The sequence below is a fragment of the Macaca mulatta genome, chromosome 13 (genome assembly GCF_049350105.2).
Source record: "Macaca mulatta isolate MMU2019108-1 chromosome 13, T2T-MMU8v2.0, whole genome shotgun sequence".
Classification (NCBI taxonomy): Eukaryota; Metazoa; Chordata; class Mammalia; order Primates; family Cercopithecidae; genus Macaca; species Macaca mulatta.
The window spans coordinates 123,268,905-123,281,794 of NC_133418.1; the positions used below are offsets into that span (position 1 = coordinate 123,268,905).

At 47.5% G+C, this 12,890-nt stretch overlaps 1 long non-coding RNA gene across 1 annotated transcript in view; it reads left to right on the forward strand.

Moving 5' to 3' along the window:
• The first annotated feature begins 755 nt into the window (after positions 1–755).
• Positions 756–12,890, forward strand: part of LOC114671789 (uncharacterized) — a 31,833-nt gene continuing 19,698 nt past the window's right edge. The window contains exon 1 of the long non-coding RNA XR_003721924.2: positions 756–945. This is a non-coding gene — a long non-coding RNA (uncharacterized LOC114671789). The remainder of the gene's footprint in view (positions 946–12,890) is intronic.

A 12,890-nucleotide genomic window follows, 5' to 3' on the forward strand; every position in this document is an offset into this window, starting at 1 on the left:
AGAGGGACAGGGCAGGGACAGAAGGATAGGGCTAGGACAGAGGGACAGGGTGGGGACAGAGGGACAAGGCAGGAGGACAGAGGGACAGGGTGGGGACAGGGACAGGGTGGGGACAGAAGGACAGGGTGGGGACAGAGGGACAGGGACAGAGGGACAAAGGGACAGGGCAGGAGGAGAGAGGGACAGGGCTGGGACAGAGGGACAGAATGGGGACAGAGGGACAAGGCAGGGACAAAGGAACAGAAGGACGGGGACAGAGGGACAGGGTGGGGACAGAGGGACAGGGCAGGGACAGAGGGACAAGACAGGAGGACAGGGACAGGGTGGGGACAGGGACAGGGTGGGGACAGAGGGACAGGGTGGGGACTGACTGAGGGACAAGGCAGGAGGACAGAGGGACAGAGTAGAGACAGAGGGACAGGGAAGAGAGAGAGGGACAGGGTAGGGACAGAGGGACAGGGTGGGGACAGGGACAGGGCGGGAGGACAGAGTAACAGGCTCTCCATGGCCACTGACAAGGGCTGCTGCAGGCGGTGCTGCCTCCACATCTGTGTGGGAGCCCAGCCCATTAGGATAAAAGTTGCATCTTCAGGACATAGCTCTAGGATTCCCTGGGGGTGGGCTCTCCCTGTTCCAGTGTGTCTCCCGACCCAGTCTCCCCACCTGGTCTCCCTGGTCTCTGCAGTGCAGGTTCCAGGGAGGTCCCTGTGGGTGGGGCCAGGGGTGGGGGTGCTGGCCTGAATAGGAATCTGGGCGGGGAGGGCAGCCTGCAGGGCAGAGATGACCACAGGGAGGGCCGGCCTCGCCCTCTGCCAAGTTCCACCTCCACATTCCTCCTTGTCTTCCACTCCCAGTCCTGAGGTCTCAGCTTTCCAGGGAGAAGTGGAGAGGCCAGGAGCCGGGCTGCAGCCAGGGCACAGCCAGATGGACTGAAGTGCCCCGCAAGTAAGGGGGTGGGGGAGGAGCTGGGTGTCATCGCGGGCACCTTGATAGCTTGGGGGGCCTGGTCTTCCTCTTCCGGAACTTGTCCATGAAGGTAATGAGCCAAGGAGTGTCTTCTTGATTGCAGGCCAGTAGGCAGAAAGGTTCTCTAATAAACACCTGCGGCGTGCCTGGCCCTCCACATTTGCAGGGAGTGGGGCTCCTCACCTCCCCGGGACAGCCAGGCTCATCCTAGGGACAGGTGAGGCTGAGTCAGTCCTTTATGCAGGGGACCTGGGGCCAGAAAGGGATGGCCTTCACCCAAATCTCTGTGCAACTGCTGAGGTTCAAGGTGATTACTTCCTGAGAAGTGCTCTCAACTCACCTAAAGGGTCACCAAGGCAGGAGGACTCAGGCATGGGTGAGAATCAGCCTGTGTGGATCAGCCCTGGGTTGAACCTTTGCATGTAGCTTGGCAGACTCTGCACTGACGCATGGAGAGTTGGCAGCTCCCTCTTCATCTGAAGGGCTGGGGAGGCACAGTTGCGCACCACCCTGTGGTTACTTGCACCTCCAGTGTCCAGGGATCTTTCCCCGGACCCCAAGCCCAAGGGGCAGAGCTTTGCCGTGGAGCACATAGTGGAACCTGGGGGGATGAGACGTGACAAGCTGTCTGGTGGAGCAGCTGTGGGATGTGCATCCTCCCGGGAGGACGGGCTTGAATGCCCCTGTGACGTGGAGCTCACTCCTCTGGAGGATTTCTGTTCCTTCCGTGGTGGCAGTCACTATTTGAACATTTAAAAAATTGTTTCAAAAAATATTTTTCCATTACTTCCACTCCTTGGATGACCTGCGCATTTCCCCATAGGATACACCAAACATGTTCGAATCGGGAACATGGCTCTGGCTCTGGTTCATGGGCTTCCAGGGACCATCTTAGAGGTGTCTATGCCCGTTTCTCTGAGAAAAGCTCCCGTAGACATAACTGGGCTCTGGGTGACTCCTTGATCACAGGCTCAGTCCTGTGTAGGGGAAAAGCCTGAAGACAGGCACCCGCCCCCTCAGCCTGCAGATGGCCTCCCACAGCCCTCAAGAGTGGCCTTCCTCTCCTGTCTGCCACTGCCCTGGGCTGATGCTCTCAGGCAGCCCCACGGTCTCTCCTCGGGGCTTGGTCGGGCTCGGCTCCCTCCTCAACTCTGGTCCAGTAGGAGATGACCATGGTCAAAGAGACACACGCTCCCCAGGGTGGAGGGCTGGAGTCCCAAAGCAGGAATGCTATGTTTTGTTGTTTACTCTAAAGAGCCCTGGAGATTCATTAGGAAACAGGGCATGTGCTCCTGGGACATTTGCAAAATCAAATTTGAAAAAAAAAAAAAAAATATATATATATATATACACACACACACACATATACACATGTTCACTGGGGTGTGAGATTAAAACTTGGCGGCAAAAAATATAACCTAGGTTTAGCCTAGCAAAAAAGGAGTCAATCTGAGGCCAAAAATCACTCCTTGGGCATCCTTAGGCATTCCACACCAAAGCCTGGACCAGACGGCGAGGAGGCCAAGAGGAGGCTATGCCCCAGCGTCCTGGGGTGGGAAGAGGGGCCCTCAAGGCGCTGAGTCAGATGGGGTCCAAGGTGCTGCTGATTCAGAGGTGAATGAGACAGGCACGCTTGCAGCTGGCGGAGGTCAGCACCTGAGCAAGCAAATAAATAAATATAAATTATAGTAGACAGCAGCTCAGGTATTTAAAGTAGACCAGCTTTTGAAACTTTTCTGGCGCCTATGCTGAGCTCTGATGGATGGAAAAGGGGCTGGTTCTTGAGCACAGGCCCTATGAAGGCTCAGAAGCTGGGAATACAGAAGCCTCTATTCGGGCCAGGGAGGTGTTTACAGACCAGGCTGGTTTTAGGAAAATGCTCCCATTCCTTAAGAAAATTTGGAGCAGATGATCTCAGGGAACGGTTGCTGGGCCCGGGAATGCATTGTGTAGTGTTTTTTAACAGCCAGGACAGAAGACAGCAACAGGCAGGAAGAAGGCAGGACAGAGAGAGAGGGTGAGGGGCCTGTCTCCATTTGCATAGCCGGGCATCCTCAGAAGGCACAGCCTGGGGTGGGCAGGGCTCAGCTGGATGGCTATGCGGCTGCTCCTCTTGGTGCTATTGGGGGAGAGAATAACTTCTAGAGTGAGACCACCCCTCAGGCAGGGAGATGGAAATCATCCTGAAAGTGGGGGGAGATTTTCCACAGGAAATACTGGGGGAGGCGGCAAGGCAGTCAGGCTTGGACCCTGGGGGTCCTGGGAGACCCTTGCATAGGGCCCAGGGTGGGCCTCACGCTTGTCCTGGGAGGACTGACCAGGCTCGGGTTCTCTGCTCTTACCCACTAATTCCAGACCTTCAGGAGGGTCTGTGACATCCATGTTTGACTTCTGCTCATGGTCCTGGGGGGTCCAACAGGCAAGTGGTGAAGGAAACCTGGCCAGTGGGTAGTGCTGGCTGAGACCTGGGGGCTGGGACTCCCATGAAATCTCAGAAGGGCAGTACCCACAGAGTGGGTCAGAGTGCGCTGGCGGGGACAGAAAGGGAGCAGTGCTCCCGCAGAATCCAGCCCGACTTGGAAGGAGGAAGCCTCACTCCCCAGGGGACACAGTGTCTCCCAGACCTTCTGTGCACTCAGCCCAGGGCCTGGTCAGGGCCAGGACACCAACCCAGCAGACCTGGGCGAGTTCTCAGGGAGCAACTGATATGGAGCCCACAGGGCAGGAAGGAGGGAAGCAGGGGACACCCAAGGTGGAGCCAGGGCGTGGGAGTGGGACTTGGCACGTCGTCATCCTCGAGACCCTGACTACTGTGCTGTGAATAATGGGGTCCCTCCCAGCCGCCCCAGAGTGCAACCCTGCGCAGCAGAGGGGAGCCTGTGAGCGCAGCGAGTCATGCCCCTCTAATCTGGGACCAACACACTTTCCTTTGGAGTTTTAAGTGTTTTCCGAAGTTGGCCCACACATTTTCTGCCCATCGTGGATTCTGTTTATTCATAGATTCATACAGATGGGGTACCTCCAATCTTTTTTAGAAGAAAGGTGAGATATAAATAAAAACGTATTAAGGCTGTATATCCATGATCGAAACCATACTTGAAAGTGCAACATGCTACTCAAATCCGTGAGAGATTATTGTGTAACTATTGTTGAATTGAGCCTGCTCTATTTGTAATGAATTGACTGAAAGTTTCTCTGTACAAACGGTATAAGATAATAGGATCTTCAAGCTGTCAGATAAAAAAAGGCTTATTGAAATACCTCCCTTAGCCCTTGCTTGTAAGCCACATACTTTACTAGGATAAATGGCATGAATTTGGCTTATTTTTATGAAGAAGAGATTCATACCTGTTGATTCTGCATATTGTGACTGTTTTTCTTTCCTTTTCTGCCTTCTCTGCATCTCTGCGATTCTTTAGACCACTGTCTGTCATTACAACCCCAGGCTTAGCGCAGGGACTGGGATGGAGGAGGGGATGGAAGATGCTTATTGAATGTTTGGTGAAAAACAAAGTAGGGAAATAAGCGTATGAGTGAGTTGTGGGGTGAGGGGAGGCTGTGAGGGAGCGTGACCTCCCCTCCCGGCACCTCCAGCGTCCAGGGACAGCCACAGAAACAGAAGAGTGACTAGTGGGAGGGAGGGCACAACACAGGCCTCTGAACACGAAGACTCTGTGTACACAGGGGGAGTGGAAACGGAGCATGTCTGTGCGTAAGGATGCGGTGCGGAGCAGCAGTGTCCTGGCTGGAGGCTGAGGGGGAGTGCGAGGGTTATGAGCAGCTTGGAGATTCTCTCCCACTCCTGCTGGCACAGGATGAGGCCACATGAGGTTTGACAACAGCGGTGGCTTTCAGCTGAAGAAAACCCTAGGTGGGCACACAGGCGTGATGGCCAGCCGAGTTCTGTGTCTGTTTTTTTTCCAGCAAACACTGTTTACCCAGCTCAGCCTGCAGGGTGCCCACGGCCCACGAGGACGTAGAAGGGGAACCCGTCCTGTGTGTCAGGCATTTCACACTTGTGGCGATGTGTGTGTAAGCTCTTACCTGGTTCTGTGGGTTCTGCTGAGTTCTGCTTCAGTGTGGAGCTCTGCAGATGTGCAGAAGGAATCAGCTCCTGTTTCTCATCAAGCAGGAAATCCCAAGTTCTCACATAAAGATGAAACTGGAAGATGGCACAACTTTTATAGCCATACTCCAATTGCCAGATCTGGGACAAAAAAAATATGTAACAGAAAAATATATGGTAAAATGACATTTCGTGTGTTTTTTTGGTTAAGCAGTCAGAAAAGTCCCCATGAGTGACAGAAGGTTCCTAAGAAACAAGCTATTGTATTTGGTGAAAAGGCTTCACTGATCTCCAAGTTTTGCAAACGGGAAAAAAATATATATACGTAGCTGTTAAGAACAACTTAGAAATCCCAGTCTGCGAGGACAGACCCCATCGTACAGGATGACATGGCCAAGCTGACTGTGTTATTGCCTGTCTCAAAGAGTGTTAAGAGTTAGTGACGGGAACTTTCTGGTTTTAATAAAGTGGATTCTGTGCTGAGATCTTGTGGGTTTGCAGGGTTTGGAGGAGGAGATGGCTGAGGAGCGTTGGCCTTGGACATTGTGACAATCTCTTAATCTACCAGCTGGGAATTCCATTGTTGGGAACTGGCGGGGCAGCTTTGTTAAGAAGGAAGGCAGGTGGGAGAGAGAGAGCAGAAAACGGGGTATGAGAAAGTATAGTCTTCATGGTTTGCCAAATTCATGGAGAAGGCAGCAATGGAGTGAATGTGCGGATGTGAAATGGCTCTCAGTGAACCAGAGACTGCTTATTTGGATTTCTGTGAGAGCTGCTGCGGGAAGCCCGCTTCACTGTGGGAAGGACCCGTGGATTGCTGGGAGAGCCCCCTCAGGAAGCCCGCTTCACTGTGGGAAGGATCCGTGGATTGCTGGGAGAGCCCCCTCAGGAAGCCCGCTTCACTGTGGGAAGGATCCGTGGATTGCTGTGAGGCCGCTGCAGGAAGCCCGCTTCTCTGTGGGAAGGACCCGTGGATTGCTGGGAGAGCCCCCTCAGGAAGCCTGCTTCACTGTGGGAAGGATCCGTGGATTGTTGTGAGGCCGCTGCAGGAAGCCCACTTCACTGTGGGAAGGATCCGTGGATTGCTGTGAGGCCGCTGCAGGAAGCCCGCTTCACTGTGGGAAGGACCCGTGGATTGCTGTGAGGCCGCTGCAGGAAGCCCGCTTCACTGTGGGAAGGATCCGTGGATTGCTGTGAGGCCGCTGCAGGAAGCCCGCTTCTCTGTGGGAAGGATCCGTGGATTGCTGGGAGGCCGCTGCAGGAAGCCCGCTTCTCTGTGGGAAGGACCCGTGGATTGCTGGGAGGCCGCTGCAGGAAGCCCGCTTCACTGTGGGAAGGATCCGTGGATTGCTGTGAGGCCGCTGCAGGAAGCCCGCTTCTCTGTGGGAAGGATCCGTGGATTGCTGGGAGGCCGCTGCAGGAAGCCCGCTTCTCTGTGGGAAGGACCCGTGGATTGCTGGGAGGCCGCTGCAGGAAGCCCGCTTCTCTGTGAGAAGGATCCACAGATTGCTGTGAGGCCGCTGCAGGAAGGCCGCTTCACTGTGGGAAGGATCCATGGATTGCTGGGAGAGCCCCGGCAGGAAGCCCGCTTCACTGTGGGAAGGATCCGTGGATTGCTGTGAGGCCGCTGCAGGAAGCCCGCTTCTCTGTGAGAAGGATCCACAGATTGCCGTGAGGCCGCTGCGGGGAGGCCGCTGCGGGAAGCCCACTTCACGGTGGGAAGGATCCATGGATTGCTGGCAGAGCCCCGGCAGGAAGTCCGCTTCACTGTGGGAAAGATCCGTGGATTGCTGTGAGGCCGCTGCAGGAAGCCCGCTTCACTGTGGGAAGGATCCATGGATTGCTGGGAGAGCCCCGGCAGGAAGCCCGCTTCACTGTGGGAAGGATCCACAGCTGCTTCAGCACAGTCCCACCTCCAGGAATCTCATAGGATCCCTTGAGGAAAAGCCTAAAGCTGCCGCCATTAGAAATCCCCGAAAGAGCATGGCATTGTCAGGATTCTGGGGGTGAAATGGTTGTCACGAACCACCCAAGAGAAGAACTGGCCTCTGCTTGGTTTATACATTCTCTCCCTTCGCTTTGATTTTAAACTTCTTGTGGAGAGATATTTCCTGGGTTTCTTTTGTGAGAAAAGTTTCTTCTCTCTAAAAGAAGAGAATATTTTCAATGCTACAAACTCCAAAGCATAAGGACTTTGGGTGAACTTTCTGTTGAAGTACAGCATTTAGACAGCAAGGCCCGCACATCTTAGCTTTTTTCCCAGTGAAGTTGGACAGTTTATTAACACCTTCAATCAACCACCACTCAGTCAAGACAGAATACTGGCTGCACATTCATTACCACAGATTCATCTTGCCTCGTTTTATGAACTCCCTGCAAAAAAAATCAGACAGTACGTAGTTTTCTGTCTGTGTCATTTACCACTTAATATCCTGTCTGTGATTCATTCATGTGGTTTTGGGTATCTGTGTGTGTGTGGTTTTTTTTTTTTTTTGGTCATTGTTGTGTCGTATTTCATGTTAAATATACCACAATTTATTTAATCATTCAAGTGCTGTTGGATAGTTTTTGGTTTTAGGCTATTACGAATAATATGGATACGAACAAGTCTTTTGGTGCACATGTGAATGCATTGCAGGTGGGTACCTGCCTAGAAGTGGAGTTGCTGGGTGTGATAGAATTCCTGCATGCTTAGCTGTATAAGACACTGTCAAAATGTTTCTCTAATGGCTTTGCTGATTTACATTCTCACCAGCGAAGGATCAGAGTTCCAGCTGCTCCAAGTCTTTTCTAGCATGTGATGTTGGCAGCGTTAAAGTGCAGGCACTCTGGCAGTGAGGAGTGGTGTTTCACGGTGGTTTTAATTTGCATTTGCTTGATGATTAATGAGGTCGAGCCTATTCAGATGTGTGTATTGGTCATTTGACCATCTTTTGTGAAGTGCTTAAGTCTTTTTCTCACTTAAATTATCTTCAATTTGTTATTGATTTGTAATGTTTGATATTACCTCTCTATATATCCTTATATATAAGGATATATACCCTTATATTTTAGATGAGTTTTTTTATATATAGATATATTACATTTCTTCTCTCAATTTGTGCCTTTTGTTCTCTTAATTGAATAGAAGTTCTTAATTTTCATCAAGTCCTACTTGTCAATCTTTTATGGGTTTTTGTGTCCTGTTTAGGAAAGCTTAATGAATATTAAGTTGTTTTCCTATGTAATCTTCTAGAAATTTAATAATTTCACCTCTCATTTCCAGGTTTGATGGTCACTTGGAAATGATTTTTAAATATATCATATTGCAGGGATTCAGGTTCATGTTATGACTCATGCATAGCTGACCTGGTGATTGTCAGCTGAAGAATGAGGAGGTTCATACATTTGGAAAGGAGGGCTTTGTTTCCTATGAACAGTGCAAAAGTGGCCATTTTGACAGGCTGGGAAATGTAGCCTCCACTCAGAAGCTGGAAACAGGTACTACATGGGTGGAAAGAATAAGACAGAAATTTATTCAGAATGGCTGAAATTTATTCAGCCAATATACATACTTAATAAGCTATAGGAATCATTAATATTTATGAAAAGAAAACATGCACACGTGCACCTGGACTTCATGCTTCTCCATGGATCAAAACCTAGTGGTGTTAATGTGATCTGAGGATGGAGATTTTGGCCCTCTGGCTTCAAAAGGTGAAGCAGAGGATAGGAAAACCCTCCCTGCACATTCCCCACAGAGTGGCCAGGGCTATTCCATGGCCAGTGGTTTCCTTTCAGGAAGGAATGCTGTTGGATGTTGAGTCCAGATCATAAAAAGGAGGGTCAGTGATGAGGTTGGTTGATTCAGCGTGGCGCAAGTCTTCCAAAAGGGCTGGTTTCTCTTTAACCTTTAGGGAAGGAAGCCTAATCATGGTGGCAAGGGAGGGGTGTCATGAGGAGCGTCCCACCTCCTATCCTGTCATGGTGAGGAACTCAGTTCAGGTTTTTCTGGGATCCCCGTGGCCAAGAGGAGGGCTGTTCAGTCAGTTGGAGGGCTGAAGATTTTGTGTTTTACTTTTCATGACATATATTTGCAAGAGCGTCTTCTCGCCATGGCCCTGCACTCTCACCTTGGTCGTCATTGAGTGACTATCTATGTGAGTGTGTCTCTTTCTGGAATTTCTCCTGTGATTTGCTGACCTTGCATAAACACTGTTTTAAATGCTATAGGCTGATAAAAGTAGTCTTGATGTCTAGTAATACGAATGCCTCAGCTTAGTTGCTGTCTGTCAAGACGGTCTTTGCTGGTCTGGCCCCTGTGCCTTTCCATATGTATCTTAGTATCCACTTGTCAATTTCCACCAAAAACAAAACTAATGCCTGCAGGAGTTTTGATTGGTATTGTATTGAATCTATAAATCAACTGGGCTCACTTGACAATTTTAACATTTAATCCTCCAGTTTGTGAATGTGGTATATTCCTATCTTTATGTACAACTTCTTTAATAGGTTTCAAGAACTTTTTTTTTCAGTCTTTTATAAAAGTTTTGCACATTTTCGTTAGATTTATTTCTTGGTATTGGTGTTCTTATGGTATTGTATTTTTTAAAAAAAATTCACTTTCTGGATATGTAACCATATAGAAATGCAATTGAATTTTGGATGTTGACCTCATATTCAGCAATCTTAATAAATTAACTTATTAATTTAAATAGTTATAGTTTTTTTGAAGTTCTACATTCAGAATATTTTTGTTTGGATAAATAATGAAGGTTTTATTTGTTTACTTCTAACTCTAATTTTTAAATTTCCTTTTCTTACCTCATTGTCTCAGTTAGTACTTCTAGTACAGTATTGAAGGAAATGGAGTTCGTGGAAATTCTTGTCTCGTTTCCAATTTCCTTAGTTGTGTCTTCAGTATTCCACTATTGCCTAGGTAGAGGCATTTTTGTAAATATTCTGTCATATTTGAGAAATATCCTTGTGCTTATGGTTAACTGAGATTTCTTTTGAATTGCTTTTTGCCTGAATCATGAATAGATGTTGAGTTTTATAATATTTCTGCAGTTATTGATATTCTTACATAGTTTTATCTTTTACTCTGTTTTTGTGTTGCTTTACTATGACTAATTTTAAATATAAAGCTCATTTCAATTAGTAAAATAAATCCTACTAGGCTTAACATATTATTCCTTTTACATAGTGTTATAAATAATAATGATAGCCTTTTATCTTTATGAAATATCCTTTTTTATCTTCAGTAATACTTCTTGCTTTAAAGCAGGGGTGTCCAATCTTTTGGCTTCCCTGAATGACATTGGAAGAAGAATTGTCTTGGGACACATAAAATGCACTAACACTAGTGATAGCTGATAAACTAAAGAAACCAAAATCACAAAAAAAAACTCATAATGTTTTAAGAAAGTTTATGAATTTATTTCGAGCTGCTTTCAAAGCCATCCTGTGCCGCATGCAGCCCATGGGCAGTGGGTTGGACAAACTTGCAAAGTCTGTCTTTTCTCTTCATTAGTTATATCAGTTTTTAAAATCGGGTATGTTTGGTTTTGAACTTTGTGGTGTATCTTGTGCAATCCTTTTACTCTATTACTTCTTTGTGCTGAGGTTTAAAGTAGCTCTTCGCTGGTCTGGCCCCTTTGTTGTTATAAGCAGCGTACCATGGGATCTTTTATTTTATCCAGAGAGATAATCTTTGTTTTTCAGTTAGCATGTTTAGTCCATTTACAGTTAATACTATTACTGTTGTATTTTATTTTAAATCCACCATCTATTATTTTGTATTTGCCTCGTGTTCATTTTTCTCCTTCCTTGTGTTTTTTTATGAATGAATCAAGATTTTTATTTCTCTATTTCTGACTTTTAGCTTATTGTTAACATTTTTACTATTATTTCAATGGTTACTTTTTACCAAAAATTCACCATCGACGTCGTGTATCCTGAATTATTACTTTTACATTTTATGCATTTAAATTATTTCACTTTTTGGGCTTTGTCTTGCATTTTGTCCCATGTTTCAAATGCATGAAACATTTTTATTATTATCTTAAATATTAGATCTTTATGTAGGTTTACTTGAAATATTTACCCTTTTGTTATTCTTTATTACTTTTAGCATTTCCAGTCTTGAAAAAAAAAATTGTCCTGCCTCATGTTCATGAGTTTTGGTTGTCTGGGAACATCTTGATTTCCACCTTCATTTGGAAAAGCATCTTTATTGGGCATGAGTTGTTATATATGATCTGTAAACACTCCAAGGCCATCACTACATGCCTTTTGTTTACTTTCTGTTGAGAAGTCAATTGACACTCTAAATGTGGCTCTTTGAAAGTGTCATGTTATTTTTCTCTTGGTATTTTTAAGATTTATCTCTTTGTCTTTGGTTTTCAGACTTATTCTGATGTGTCTAGTGTCAAAAGCTAAAACTATAAAAAGTCTGAGGTTTTGCTCTCCCTGTTCCCTAAGTCCTAGGTGAGTGTGACTGTGGGTTTGCACCACTGATAAGGAGCTTGAGCACAGGGGATCTGGGTCCTACTATGGACTGTGAGACTGACTGGCCTTTGGCCCGGAGGGACACATCATGACAGTGGATGCTGAGCAGACCTGCCTTTTCGTCTCTGGACGGAAGCACTGTCTGTGTCTCCCAAGGCTGCACACTAAGCAAACATACTTGAAAAGACAGTGGGGGGTCAGTGGGTCTCAGTGCCTCTGCTCACAGCCTGCACAGGGACCCCAGGGGCCCCATGGGGAGCTGTCTCCACAACAGCCACCGTGGTTTCCACACTGTGTTCACTTCTGGTGAATTTTCCCATGAGGACGTCCATGACTACGATTGATCTGACAGATAGGAACCATGTGCGCAACTTTGACTGATCTGGACAGATAGGAACCACACCCACTCCATCTGTCTCACAGCCTTGAATTCAGGCCACTAACCACAGGCCGCTCATCCAAGGCAGCTGTGCTGATGGTCGAGGGAACCCACATGCACTCGGTCCCTTCCCATCATCGAGTGTCAGAGGTTCCCTTTATCTGAGCCGACTTTCCTAAACTTTGTGACTTTAAGCATTGAACTCCCTTCATTTTTATTTAAAATTTTCCCTTCTAATTCCTTCACAAACTTTATTGACACATGAGACCAAAGCCCCAGATAAACTGAAAAACTATGTCCTGGAATGATGAGTCTTCAAGCCTTCTAGGGAAATATGTGTATGAAACATTCAGACATCCTTTTATTCCAGAATCTCAGCTTCTTTGCCTGATTCTTGTAACATTATTCCCTCCCAATTGTATTGTATCTAACTTAGAAAAGGCTCTTACATTGCCATGGTCTGAATGTTGGTGTCTCCCTCAAATATTCATGTTGAAACGTAACCCTCAAGGTAGCAGTCTGAAAAGTTGGGACTTCTGGGAGGTGATGGGGTCATGAGGGTGAAGCCCTCATAAATGGGGTTAGTGCCCTTGTAGAAGGGACCCCGAGAGCTCTCTTGCCTACCCCATTGTGTGAGGACACAGTGAGAAGGCACCATCTGTGAACCAGAAATGTAGCCCTAACCAGACAGCAACCCTGGCAGCCCCTTGATCTTGGACTTCCAGCCTCCAGAACTGTGAGCAATAAATGTCTGTTGTTTCTAAACCCCCTCATCCAGGGCACTTTGTTACCACTGCCCAAACAGACTAAGACCCATGTTTATCCAATATCCACTCAACGGTTTTCCTCCTTCCATCCATGAGACCTGCTCTAACATACCCCAGTGGATCGTGAATGCTTGGCATTTCTGATGCTTTTTGACGCTCATCTTACTCAGCCTCACGCTGCAGTGTCTCAGGTATTCCTGATTCCGCTCCACAGAGGGTCCCC